The sequence below is a fragment of the Cupressus sempervirens genome, chromosome 11 (genome assembly GCF_028749045.1).
Source record: "Cupressus sempervirens isolate cs-2001-9-10 chromosome 11, ASM2874904v1, whole genome shotgun sequence".
In the NCBI taxonomy this organism is placed as follows: Eukaryota; Viridiplantae; Streptophyta; class Pinopsida; order Cupressales; family Cupressaceae; genus Cupressus; species Cupressus sempervirens.
This window is the reverse complement of record NC_143128.1, coordinates 438,170,617-438,185,906: the sequence shown is the minus strand read 5'-3', so window position 1 is coordinate 438,185,906 and position 15,290 is coordinate 438,170,617. Positions and strand designations below refer to the sequence as shown.

At 31.2% G+C, this 15,290-nt stretch overlaps 1 pseudogene; it reads right to left on the bottom strand.

Annotated features, from left to right (window-relative positions):
• Positions 1-8,312: 8,312 nt before the first annotated feature.
• LOC149530303 (putative 12-oxophytodienoate reductase 11 pseudogene) lies at positions 8,313-9,099 on the bottom strand (annotated as a pseudogene).
• Positions 9,100-15,290: the final 6,191 nt, after the last annotated feature.

Below are 15,290 nucleotides of genomic sequence, written 5' to 3'. Positions count from 1 at the left end.
TTAATAATAAATATAATCTAAAATCCCAACCCTTACTCCCCTCCTAACTATAAATGTGACCATAAGAAAACTTCTAAATATAACCCTTCCTCTAACTCTAACCCTAATTCTAACCCTAACTATAATTGTAACCCTATCCCTACCACTAATTGTAACCCTGAATCTAACTCTACCATAATTGGACTTTAACCCTAACTATAACTGTAACCCTAAACCTAACTCTAACCTTAACCGTAACCATAACCGTAACCCAAAACCTAACCCTAATCGTAGCTAGGATTCTACTACTCTGTCTACCCCTAACTCAAACTATAGCCCTAACCATAACTCAAACTCTAACCCTAACTCATATTCTAACCCTAAACCTAACCCTAAACTTGACCCTAAGCCTAAGCCTAAGCCTAAGCCTAACCCTTTGTCTACCCCTATCTCTAACCCTAACCCTAACCCTAACCCTACCCCTAACTCTAACCCTAAATCTAACTCTTTCTGTAAATCTAACTCTACCATAATTAGACTCTAACCCTAACCCTAACTTTAATCCTGACTGAAACCCTAACCCTAACCCTAACTCTAACCTTAACATTGATATAACTCTCTCTATATATAACTCTAACTCTAAATATAAACCTAACCCTAACCCTAACCCTAACCCTAACCCTAACCCTAACCCTAACTGTAAGCATAACCCTACCCCTACCCATAACTCTAATTGTAAATCTAACTCTACCATAATTGGATTTTAATTTTAACCCTAACCCTAACTCTAACCCTAACCTTGACTCAAAACTCTAACCCTAACCCTAACTCTAACATTAACCCTACTGTAAAATTAACTCTGTTGGTAACTCAAACCCTAAACCTAACCCTAATTCTAACCCTAACTCTAACTCTAGCTCTAGCTCTAACCCTAACTCTAACCATAACTCAAACTCAAACCCTAAACCTAACCCTAATCCTAACCCAAATTATAATGCTCTATCTACCCCTAACTCAAACTATAACCCTAACCCTAAATCAAACTCTAACCCTAACTCATACTCTAACCCTAAACCTGACCCTAGCCCTAACCCTAACCCTATCTATAACCCTAATCCTAACCCTAACTCTAATCCTAATCTTAACCCTAATTCTAATCCTAACACTAACCTTAACCCTACCCCTAACTCTAACCATAAATCTAACTCTACCATAATTAGAATCTAACCCTAACCCTAACCTTAACCCTAGCTCAAACCCTTACCCTAACTTTGTCCCTAACCATATATCTACGTATGACTATAACATTTTACATTACAATATCCCAAAAATAAAAAATATATTTTTATCTAAATTAAACTCCTTATATTAAATTTAAAATAATATTTGACTCAAACCTTAACCGTAACCCTAACCTTAACCATGAGCATTACTCTAACCCTAACCTTAACCATAAACATAACTCTACACCTAACTCTAACCCTAATTCTAACTCTACCATAATTGGACTCTAATCCTATCCCTAATTCTAACTATAAGCATAACTCTAACCCTAGCCTTAACCATGAGCATAACTCTAACTCTAGATCTGACTCTACCATAATTGGACACTAACCCTAACCCTAACCTTAATTTTGATCCTAACTCAAACCCTAACCCTAACTCTAACCTTAACCTTGATTCAAACCTTAACCCTAACCCTAACCCTAGCCTTACTATAACCCTAACCCTAATCATAACCATAACCATAACTCTAACCCTAACCTTAACCATGACCATAACTCTAACCCTAACCTTAACCATAAACATAACTCTAATCTGAACCTTAACCATAACTCTAATGATAACCATAACCATAATTCTATCCTTGACCTTAACCATAGCTCAAACCCTAACCCTAACTCCAACCCTAACCCTAATGCTAACCCTAACCCTAATTCTATCCCTAAGGTTAACATTAACTGTAATGTTAACTTTGTCCCTAACCATATATCTACGTATGACTATAACATTTTACATTACAATATCCCAATTTTTTTTTTTTTATCTAAATTAAATTCCTTATATTAAATTAAAAGATATATTTGACTCAAACCCTAACCCTAACCCTATCCCCACTATAACCCTAACCATAACCATAATGATGACTCTAACCCTAACCTTAGCCATGAGCATTACTCTAAACCTAACATTAACCATAAGCATAACTCTACCCCTAACTCTAACCCTAATTCTAACTCTACCATAATTGGATCTTAACCCTATCCCTAACCCTAACTATAAGCATAAGTCTAACCCTAGCCTTAACCATGAGCATAACTCTAACTTTGGCTTTGACTCTACCATAATTGGACTAACCTTAACCCTAACCTTAATTTTGATCCTAACTCAAACCCTAACCCTTTAAACTCTAACCTTAACCTTGACTCAAACCTTAACCCTAACCCTAACGTTAGCCTTACTATAACCCTAACACTAACCCTAATCATAACCATAACCATAACTCTAACCCTAACCTTAACCATGACCATAACATTAACCCTAACCTTAGCCATAAACATAACTCTAATATAAACCATAACCATAACTCTATCCCTAACCTTAACCATAGCTAAAACCCTAACCCTAACTCCAACCCTAACTCTAATGCTATCCCTAACCCTAACCCTAATTCTATCCCTAAGGTTAACATTAACTATAATGGTAACTTTGTCCCTAACCATATATCTATGTATGACTATAACATTTTACATTACAATATCCCAAAAATAAAAAAAATATTTTTAATCTATATTAAACTCCTTATATTAAATTTCTAAAAATATTTTGAAGCATAATTTTATAGTAACTTCATACAACTCTAATTAAAAATTAATTAACAATTTTATAGTAACCTTATCAAAATAAAAAATAAAAAGTAAATATTTTTCCTATTGCGCCGCGACTGCCACTAGCTTATATATACCTCTATATATATTACGCCGAGAGTAATCGTTCTCGAGGCGCCTATTTTTATTTAATCCCAAAGTTATTTTAATCGAAGTTGGGATTAATGAAAATAAAAATAGGCGCCTCGAGAACGATTAATCTCGGCGTAATATATATAGAGGTATATATAGCTAGTGGCAGTCGCGGCGCAATAGGAAAAATATTTACTTTTTATTTTTTATTTTGATAAGGTTACTATAAAATTGTTAATTAATTTTTAATTAGAGTTGTATGAAGTTAGTATAAAATTATGCTTCAAAATATTTTTAAAAATTTAATATAAGGAGTTTAATATAGATTAAAAATATATTTTTTATTTTTGGGATATTGTAATGTAAAATGTTATAGTCATACATAGATATATGGTTAGGGACAAAGTTACCATTATAGTTAATGTTAACCTTAGGGATAGAATTAGGGTTAGGGTTAGCATTAGAGTTAGGGTTGGAGTTAGGGTTAGGGTTTGAGCTATGGTTAAGGTTAGGGATAGAGTTATGGTTATGGTTATTGCTAGAGTTATGGTTATGGTTTAGATTAGAGTTATGTTTATGGTTAAGGTTAGGGTTAATGTTATGGTCATGGTTAAGGTTAGGGTTAGAGTTATGGTTATGGTTATGATTAGGGTTAGTGTTAGGGTTATAGTAAGGCTAACATTAGAGTTATGCTCATGGTTAAGGCTAGGGTTAGAGTTATGCTTATAGTTAGGGTTAGGGATAGGATTAGAGTCCAATTATGGTAGAGTTAGAATTAGGGTTAGAGTTAGGTGTAGAGTTATGTTTATGATTAAGGTTAGGGTTAGAGTAATGCTCATGGTTAAGGTTAGGGTTACGGTTAAGGTTTGAGTCAAATATTATTTTAAATTTAATATAAGGAGTTTAATTTAGATAAAAATATATATTTTATTTTTGGGATATTGTAATGTAAAATGTTATAGTCATACGTAGATATATGGTTAGGGACAAAGTTAACATTACAGTTAATGTTAACCTCAGGGATAGAATTAGGGTTAGGGTTAGCATTAGGGTTAGGGTTGGAGTTAGGGTTAGGGTTTGAGCTATGGTTAAGGTCAAGGATAGAATTATGGTTATGGTTATCATTAGAGTTATGGTTAAGGTTCAGATTAGAGTTATGTTTATGGTTAAGGTTAGGGTTAGAGTTATGGCCATGGTTAAGGTTAGGGTTAGAGTTATGGTTATGGTTATGATTAGGGTTAGGGTTATAGTAAGGCTATGGTTAGGGTTAGGGTTAAGGTTTGAATCAAGGTTAAGGTTAGAGTTAGGGTTAGGGTTTAAGTTAGGATCAAAATTAAGGTTAGGGTTAGGGTTAGTGTCCAATTATGGTAGAGTCAGATCTAGAGTTAGAGTTATGCTCATGGTTAAGGCTAGGGTTATGCTCATGGTTAAGGCTAGAGTTAGAGGAAGGGTTATATTTAGAAGTTTTCTTATGGTCACAGTTATATTTAGGAGGGGAGTAAGGGTTGGGATTTTAGATTATATTTATTATTATATAAGGTGCCCTATATAATAATATGTATATTCCCACGCTCATGGATAAGGTTAGGGAAAGAAGTAGGACCATGGTTATTAGTGTTACATTTAGAATTTCATTTAGGAGGGCATCGTGTGCTATTTTTTCCCCCTATTCAACCCATCAGTGATGTCTGATCTGAGAGACCTTAAATGGGATAGGTTCTTTGCAGAGGGTTAACATCGCTAAATTTGGCGGCTAACATTTTGTGTTGGCTCGATTTCTTCATTGACCACGCTGGATCATTTTTTCTTGGTTGGGTTGATTCATGCTGCGAGATTCGATAACTCTTATTTCTTCGCGAGCTATCTTCCCATCTTCCCAAAAGTGCAAGATGTTGCCATGCATTCCCATTCTAACTTTTCTTTATACGCTAGTGTCTTCGAAATACTCTAAAGCCTAGAATTGCACAAGATGCTACCATGCATCTCCATTCTGATGCATTGTCATGCTACATTGTTTCTTCAATTCTTTGAAGCCAAAAATTGCATCATGCTACCACGCATTGCCTTTCCAACATTTCCTCACTCCACAATTCTTTCATGAGTCTTTGAGACCCAAAATTGTGCCACATGGAGGGGGTTCACACCTTTTGTGCTATCTTCTTCGTTTGTTGGGAGGAATCTCTTCACTACATCTTAATCATCCATTGGAAATAAAGCCAATCTTGATTGACGAATGTGACTTAATCCTTCATTGGGAGGAGTTTCCTTGTTGCATCTCAGTCATCCTTTTTGAGGGGAGAATCTACATCGACGGTTGTGATTTAATCCTTCATTGGTGAGGATTCACGATGCATCTATGCCGTCTATTTCGAGAGGAAGACCTTCATCGATGACCATCATTCATTTTTGGGGAAACCAAATTCCCCCTTGGGATCAACCTTGCATTTTTTGTGGGAGGTTAAGACATCATGTTATCTCTTTTCATAGTTTTTTGCTAGCAACATGAATGTCTTTCCTCTTCTTTCCATGAGTCTCCATTCTAGCGCCTCCTTACGCTGCATTGTTTCTGCAATGCTCTAAAGCCCAAAATTGCGTCATGCTACTACATGTCACCTTTCTGACATTTCCTCACTCTGTAGTGCTTTCGCGAGGCTCCAAGACCCAGAATTGTGCCATGTAGTGGGGGTCCCCACCTTTTGTGCTATGGTTACAATTTAGATTTTAGGGTTATGGTTAGAATCAAGGTCAATTCTAGAGTTTATAGAATATTTAGAGTTAAGATTAGGGATTAAATATACATGAGGGTTAGCATTGGATTGTATGATAATTAAAGTTAGGATTATAGTTAGATATATCATTTAGATTAGGTTTTAGTCAGGGTTTAATTAGACTTAAGATTAGGGTGAGGATCAAGGTGAAGTCTATATTAGGGTTCATATCATGGTAGGATTGAAACTAATGTTAGGGTTAACATTGAAATTATGATTAGGGGTAAGGTGAAGATTTATATTTGGTCATGATTGTGGTTTGTGCTAGGATTAGGGTCTAAGCTATTATTAATTTTATGATTGTACCTTTAGGGTTAGGGTTTTGTTTAAGTTTATGATTATGGTTACAACTATGGTTTATGGTTCAAGTTTAAAGTTGGGAATGTGATTAGGATCAGGGATTAGTAAATTTTTTAAGAGTTCAGTTATAGGTTTACACCATGGTTAGGACCTTGGGACTGGATTTAGAGTTTAATATCATGGTTATCCATATAGGTAGGTTTAGGATTTTGATCAATATTTTGGAGTTTGTTTTTACATTATGGTTAAGGGTTAGATTTTAGGGTTAGGACTATAACCAATATTAGTGTGTAGGTTTTTGGTTTAGATAATGGTTTGGACTAAGATTTTCGTTATGATTAGAGTTTAGAATATCAATAGGGATATGTTTTAGTGCTATAATTATAGTTTAATGTTGGATTATAGTTATATTGTACATCATTGTTGGGGCTAGGGCTAAGGTAGGGGTTGTTGTTAGGGTTAACTAAGGATGACAATTAGGATGGTTTATCTTTTCAAGTAGAAAAAAAAACTCATATTGATTCAAAAACAAAGAAATTATACTTCGAAAATATTTTTCTATGTCATAATAGATTCATTTATTTTAATTATTGTATTAGTTAATTAGTTGTTTGATGTTTCAAAGTAAACATGGCTTATTTTATTTAAATTTAAATAATATTATTGTTTTGAATTGAATTTAGCTTAATTGTTAATGATCATATTTATATTTCTAATATTAACTCCAATTTGATCAAAGACCAAATATATTTTTGGTATTTTTGTAAACGAACTTGCTTAACACTTCCCTATTTCAAAGTTAATAAAATATCATTTCTATTGTCTTAGATTTGAGAGTAAGTATATTAAATAAGTAATAATAAATGAACATTATGATTAATATATTTCTAAAATAAAAATATATTACTTAAAAACTTGTTTACTTTAAATGAATAAAGTACTCATTTACTTGTAAATTTTAAAAATAGAAATTAATCTACATATATATAAAATATTTATTCTTTTTCCTATTTGCATACAAATTAATTAAAATCTAAACTTTAATCAACATAAATATTTTTAAAATATATATCCATCAATAAATAGTTTAGAATAAAGTCAAATCTAAAAATTAGACACATATAGAATCTTTTTAATTTCTATATACATGTTTTTCTAATTTATTTCTACAAACATGCAACTGATATTTCTATTATCCATTTTTTTCCATTTAAAAAAAATCTAGATGTAAATAGAATTTTTTTAGATGCATGCAATCTTTCTAATTTTTTCTACATACATATATTAACATTTCTATTTTATATTTTTTTTTTACAGTATGGTTATTTCAATCAAAATATGTAAATGTAAATAGAATTCTTTTCAAAAAGATTTATTTTAATTTAAATAATATTATTGTTTTGAACTAAATTTAGCTTAATTGTTAATGATCATATTTATATTTCTAATATTAACTCCAATTTGATCAAAGACCAAATATATTTTTGGTATTTTTGTAAACGAACTTGCTTAACACTTCCCTATTTCAAAGTTAATAAAATATCATTTCTATTGTCTTAGATTTGAGAGTAAGTATATTAAATAAGTAATAATAACTGAACATTATGATTAATATATTTCTAAAATAAAAATATATTACTTAAAAACTTGTTTACTTTAAATGAATAAAGTACTCATTTACTTGTAAATTTTAAAAATAGAAATTAATCTACATATATATAAAATATTTATTCTTTTTCCTATTTGCATACAAATTAATTAAAATCTAAACTTTAAACTACATAAATATTTTTAAAATATATTTCCATCAATAATTAGTTTAGAATAAAGTAAAATCTAGATATTAGACAAATATAGAATCTTTTTAATTTCTAGATACATGTTTTTCTAATTTATTTCTACAAACATGCAACTGATATTTCTATTATCCATTTTTTTCCATTCTAAAAAAATCTAGATCTAAATAGAATTTTTTTAGATGCATGCAATCTTTCTAATTTTTTCTACATACATATATTAACATTTCTATTTTATATTTTGTTTTTACATTATGGTTATTTCAATCAAAATATCTAGATGTAAATAGAATTCTTTTCAAAAAATCTAGATGTATATAGAATTCTTTTAATTTTTTACATACATAAAATCTTTCTAATTTTTTTCTACATACATAAAAGAATAATTTCTATTTTCTATTTTTTATTTTCTATTTTAAAAAAAAAGCTATCATAAAGATTGATAAAAAAATTGATTGCATATGCATTCTTTATTTTGTGCACTAAATGCACAAAATAAACTATATAGATTAAAACTTTCCGTGCTGGGCATGAGAATATACAATAGAAATATCAGTTAGCAAGAATAGTCGGCCATAAGCAATCAAATCTGCCTTGCCACTGGAAATAACTTCGTTACCATCATCCCGATCATAACCCCCTATAGCCAAAAATGTTCCCTTGAATGCTGTTCTTATGGGAATCAAGCTCTTTTCACTCGCTATTGTCGTCTGCGAATTATCAATCTTGGGCTCAAAGAAATGAGCGTACAATATCTTATATTTATTCAGAGCCTCTGCCATGTGAAGTCCCAGTGCCTCTGGATTTGAGTCATACGCTTCTGCATGATCCAAAAATGGAGAAAGCCGAATTCCCACATGCTCTGCTCCGATTTCCTCCACCACTGCTTCCACAACTTCAAGTGCAAATCTGCAATGATTCTTCAATGTTTCGCCATAGCCATCTGTTCGATCATTCACGCTATCCTTCATGAACTGGTCCACAAGGTACCCATGCGCCCCATGGATCTCAACACCATCAAACCCTGTTTGTAAAAGGACTAATTATGTCAACAAAAGGAACATTCTCTTCTTCAAACCAAGATAGATCAGAATAAAAAAACATACCTGCATCTATTGCATTCTTGGCAGCATTTCGAAAATCAGCAACTATATTGGAAATTTCCTCTGTTTTCAGAGGCCGAGGAGGAAAGAAATCTGCCACATCCTTTCGGTTTGGAAGAGGGATCTTTCCAGAGATTGGTTTGCTTGTGGAGGAAACTGGAGATTGGCCATTAGGCTGATAATCTGCATTCCAATGCACCCATTAAATACACAATACACTGTTTGTTGTGGAGGAGAGCCAACCAAATTGAAATTAATTAAAATTGAAATCTAAATCAAAGTAGAATATTATAACTAATTTTTAATTTCAATTTACATCTACATCTAAATCTAAATGAAAATGTAAATAAAAAATAGAAATCTCACCTGCAAAAATGTTACTCCAAAACTTCAATTTACTCCTATTCAAAAACTCCAATCTAATCCTCCAATAACCTCCACCTCTTCCTTCCTGCAAAAACATAAAATGAAAATGAAATGAGGAGCCTTGGTTTTATAACTTCTGAGAGGCTCCTCATATCCCCCAACAGACGTCTCTTCACATTCCACAAATTTGTTTCAAATTCCCCCACTCCCCGCAAAAAATAAGCATGAATGTGCATGCAAAATTATATTTAACAAAAAAAAAATCATATTGAGATTATTTCGCCCCTATTTTTTCGAGCCCTATTTTTTCGGGTCCTACTTTTTTGGGCCCTACTTTTTCGGGCCTATTATTTCGGCCTCCATTTGGCTTCCTATTATTTCGGCCAGCTATTATTTCGAAAATTCTTTTTTAATATTTAATTTGGAAGTTTGTAACTGCTCCCAATTCTTTTTTATTGACAAAGAATCTTGGCATATTCCCGTGCTGGGCATTTGTGCTGCAATTGTAAAGAACGCCTCTCAGCGTAACTAGCTATATATACCTCTATATATATTACGCCGAGAGTAATCGTTGTCGAGGCGCCTATTTTTATTTAATCCCAAAGTTATTTTAATCGAAGTTGGGATTAATGAAAATAAAAATAGGCGCCTCGAGAACGATTAATCTCGGCGTAATATATATAGAGGTATATATAGCTAGTGGCAGTCGCGGCGCAATAGGAAAAATATTTACCTTTTATTTTTTATTTTGATAAGGTTACTATAAAATTGTTAATTAATTTTTAATTAGAGTTGTATGAAGTTAGTATAAAATTATGCTTCAAAATATTTTAAAAAAATTAATATAAGGAGTTTAATATAGATTAAAAATATATTTTTTATTTTTGGGATATTGTAATGTAAAATGTTATAGTCATACATAGATATATGGTTAGGGACAAAGTTACCATTATAGTTAATGTTAACCTTAGGGATAGAATTAGGGTTAGGGTTAGCATTAGAGTTAGGGTTGGAGTTAGGGTTAGGGTTTGAGCTATGGTTAAGGTTAGGGATAGAGTTATGGTTATGGTTATTGCTAGAGTTATGGTTATGGTTTAGATTAGAGTTATGTTAATGCTTAAGGTTAGGGTTAATGTTATGGTCATGGTTAAGGTTAGGGTTAAGGTTTGAGTCAAGGTTAAGGTTAGAGTTTAAAGGGTTAGGGTTTGAGTTAGGATCAAAATTAAGGTTAGGGTTAAGGTTAGAGTCCAATTATGGTAGAGTCAAATCCAAAGTTAGAGTTATGCTCATGGTTAAGGCTAGGGTTAGACTTATGCTTATAGTTAGGGTTAGGGATAGGGTTAGAATCCAATTATGGTAGAGTTAGAATTAGGGTTAGAGTTAGGGGTAGAGTTATGCTTATGGTTAATGTTAGGTTTAGAGTAATGCTCATGGTTAAGGTTAGGGTTAGAGTCATCATTATGGTTATGGTTAGGGTTATAGTGGGGATAGGGTTAGGGATAGGGTTTGAGTCAAATATATCTTTTAATTTAATATAAGGAATTTAATTTAGATAATTTTTTTTTTGTTTTTTGGGATATTGTAATGAAAAATGTTATAGTCATACGTAGATATATGGTTAGGGACAAAGTTAACATTACAGTTAATGTTAACCTTAGGGATAGAATTAGGGTTAGGGTTAGCATTAGGGTTAGGGTTGGAGTTAGGGTTAGGGTTTGAGCTATGGTTAAGGTCAAGGATAGAATTATGGTTATGGTTATCATTAGAGTTATGGTTAAGGTTCATATTAGAGTTATGTTTATGGTTAAGGTTAGGGTTAGAGTTATGGCCATGGTTAAGGTTAGGGTTAGAGTTATGGTTATGGTTATGATTAGGGTTAGGGTTATAGTAAGGCCAGGGTTAGGGTTAGGGTTAAGGTTTGAATCAAGGTTAAGGTTAGAGTTAGGGTTAGGGTTTGAGTTAGGATCAAAATTAAGGTTAGGGTTAGGGTTAGTGTCCAATTATGGTAGAGTCAAATCTAGAGTTAGAGTTATGCTCATGGTTAAGGCTAGGGTTATGCTCATGGTTAAGGCTAGAGTTAGAGGAAGGGTTATATTTAGAAGTTTTCTTATGGTCACAGTTATATTAAGGAGGGGAGTAAGGGTTGGGATTTTAGATTATATTTATTATTATATAAGGTGCCCTATATAATAATATGTATATTCCCACGCTCATGGATAAGGTTAGGGAAAGAAGTAGGACCATGGTTATTAGTGTTACATTTCGAATTTCATTTAGGAGGGCATTGTGTGCTATTTTTTCCCCCTATTCAACCCATCACTGATGTCTAATATGAGAGACCTTAAATGGGATAGGTTCTTTGTAGAGGGTTAACATCGCTAAATTTGGCGGCTAACATTTTGTGTTGGCTCGATTTCTTCATTGACCACGCTGGATCATTTTTTCTTGGTTGGGTTGATTCATGCTGCGAGATTCGATAACTCTTATTTCTTCACGAGCTATCTTCCCATCTTCCCAAAAGTGCAAGATGTTGTCATGCATTCCCATTCTAACTTTTCTTTATATGCTAGTGTCTTCGAAACACTCTAAAGCCTAGAATTGCACAAGATGCTGCCATGCATCTCCATTCTGATGCATCGTCATGCTACATTGTTTCTTCAATTCTCTGAAGCCCAAAATTGCATCATGCTACCATGCATTGCCTTTCCAACATTTCCTCACTCCACAATGCTTTCATGAGTCTTTGAGACCCAAAATTGTGCCACATGGGGGGGGGGGGGGGTTCACACCTTTTGTGCTATCTTCTTCATTTGTTGGGAGGAATCTCTTCACTACATCTTAGTCATCCATTGGAAATAAAGCCAATCTTGATCGACGAATGTGACTTAATCCTTCATTGGGAGGAGTTTCCTTGTTGCATCTCAGTCATCCTTTTTGAGGGGAGAATCTACATCGACGGTTGCGATTTAATCCTTCATTGGTGAGGATTCACGATGCATCTATGCCGTCTATTTCGAGAGGAAGACCTTCATTGATGACCATCATTCATTTTTGGGGAAACCAAATTCCCCCTTTGGATCAACCTTGCATTTTTTGTGGGAGGTTAAGACATCATGTTATCTCTTTTCATAGTTTTTTGCCAGCAACATGAATGTCTTTCCTCTTCTTTCCATGAGTCTCCATTCTAGCGCCTCCTTACGCTGCATTGTTTCTGCAATGCTCTAAAGCCCAAAATTGTGTCATGCTACTACATGTCACCTTTCTGACATTTCCTCACTCTGTAGTGCTTTCACGAGGCTCCAAGACCCAGAATTGTGCCATGTAGTGGGGGTCCCCACCTTTCGTGCTATGGTTAAAATTTAGATTTTAGGGTTATGGTTAGAATCAAGGTCAATTCTAGAGTTTATAGAATATTTAGAGTTAAGATTAGGGATTAAATATACATGAGGGTTAGCATTGGGTTGTATGATAATTAAAGTTAGGATTATAGTTAGATATATCATTTAGATTAGGTTTTAGTCAGGGTTTAATTAGACTTAAGATTAGGGTGAGGATCAAGGTGAAGTCTATATTAGGGTTCATATCATGGTAGGATTGAAACTAATGTTAGGGTTAACATTGAAATTATGATTAGGGGTAAGGTGAAGATTTATATTTGGTCATGATTGTGGTTTATGCTAGGATTAGGGTCTAAGCTATTATTAATTTTATGATTGTACCTTTAGGGTTAGGGTTTTGTTTAAGTTTATGATTATGGTTACAACTATGGTTTATGGTTCAAGTTTAAAGTTGGGAATGTGATTAGGATCAGGGATTAGTAAATTTTTTAAGAGTTCGGTTATAGGTTTACACCATGGTTAGGACCTTGGGACTGGATTTAGAGTTTAATATCATGGTTATCCATATAGGTAGGTTTAGAATTTTAATCAATATTTTGGAGTTTGTTTTTACATTATGGTTAAGGGTTAGATTTTAGGGTTAGGACTATAACCAATATTAGTGTGTAGGTTTTTGGTTTAGATTATGGTTTGGACTAAGATTTTCGTTATGATTAGAGTTTAGAATATCAATAGGGATATGTTTTAGTGCTATAATTATAGTTTAATGTCGGATTATAGTTATATTGTACATCATTGTTGGGGCTAGGGCTAAGGTAGGGGTTGTTGTTAAGGTTAACTAAGGATGACAATTAGGATGGTTTATCTTTTCAAGTAGAAAAAAAAACTCATATTGATTCAAAAAAAAAGAAATTATACTTCAAAAATATTTTTCTATGTCATAATAGATTCATTTATTTTAATTATTGTATTAGTTAATTAGTTGTTTGATGTTTCAAAGTAAACATGGCTTATTTTATTTAAATTTAAATAATATTATTGTTTTGAATTGAATTTAGCTTAATTGTTAATGATCATATTTATATTTCTAATATTAACTCCAATTTGATCAAAGACCAAATATATTTTTGGTATTTTTGTAAACGAACTTGCTTAACACTTCCCTATTTCAAAGTTAATAAAATATCATTTCTATTGTCTTAGATTTGAGAGTAAGTATATTAAATAAGTAATAATAAATGAACATTATGATTAATATATTTCTAAAATAAAAATATATTACTTAAAAACTTGTTTACTTTAAATGAATAAAGTACTCATTTACTTGTAAATCTTAAAAATAGAAATTAATCTACATATATATAAAATATTTATTCTTTTTTCTATTTGCATACAAATTAATTAAAATCTAAACTTTAAACTACATAAATATTTTTAAAATATATATCCATCAATAAATAGTTTAGAATAAAGTCAAATCTAAAAATTAGACACATATAGAATCTTTTTAATTTCTATATACATGTTTTTCTAATTTATTTCTACAAACATGCAACTGATATTTCTATTATCCATTTTTTTCCATTTAAAAAAAATCTAGATGTAAATAGAATTTTTTTAGATGCATGCAATCTTTCTAATTTTTTCTACATACATATATTAACATTTCTATTTTATATTTTGTTTTTAGATTATGGTTATTTCAATCAAAATATGTAGATGTAAATAGAATTCTTTTCAAAAAAATTTATTTAAATTTAAATAATATTATTGTTTTGAACTGAATTTAGCTTAATTGTTAATGATCATATTTATATTTCTAATATTAACTCCAATTTGATCAAAGACCAAATATATTTTTGGTATTTTTGTAAACGAACTTGCTTAACACTTCCCTATTTCAAAGTTAATAAAATATCATTTCTATTGTCTTAGATTTGAGAGTAAGTATATTAAATAAGTAATAATAAATGAACATGATGATTAATATATTTCTAAAATAAAAATATATTACTTAAAAACTTGTTTACTTTAAATGAATAAAGTACTCATTTACTTGTAAATTTTAAAAATAAAAATTAATCTACATATATATAAAATATTTATTCTTTTTCCTATTTGCATACAAATTAATTAAAATCTAAACTTTAAACTACATAAATATTTTTAAAATATATTTCCATCAATAATTAGTTTAGAATAAAGTAAAATCTAAAAATTAGACACATATAGAATCTTTTTAATTTCTATATACATTTTTTTCTAATTTATTTCTACAAACATGCAACTGATATTTCTATTATCCATTTTTTTCCATTCTAAAAAAATCTAGATGTAAATAGAATTTTTTTAGATGCATGCAATCTTTCTAATTTTTTCTACATACATATATTAACATTTCTATTTTATATTTTGTTTTTAAATTATGGTTATTTCAATCAAAATATCTAGATGTAAATAGAATTCTTTTCAAAAAATCTAGATGTATATAGAATTCTTTTAATTTTTTACATACATAAAATCTTTCTAATTTTTTTCTACATACATAAAAGAATAATTTCTATTTTCTATTTTTTATTTTCTATTTAAAAAAAAAAGCTATCATAAAGATTGATAAAAAAATTGATTGCATATGCATTCTTTATTTTGTGCACTAAATGCACAATATAAACTGTATAGA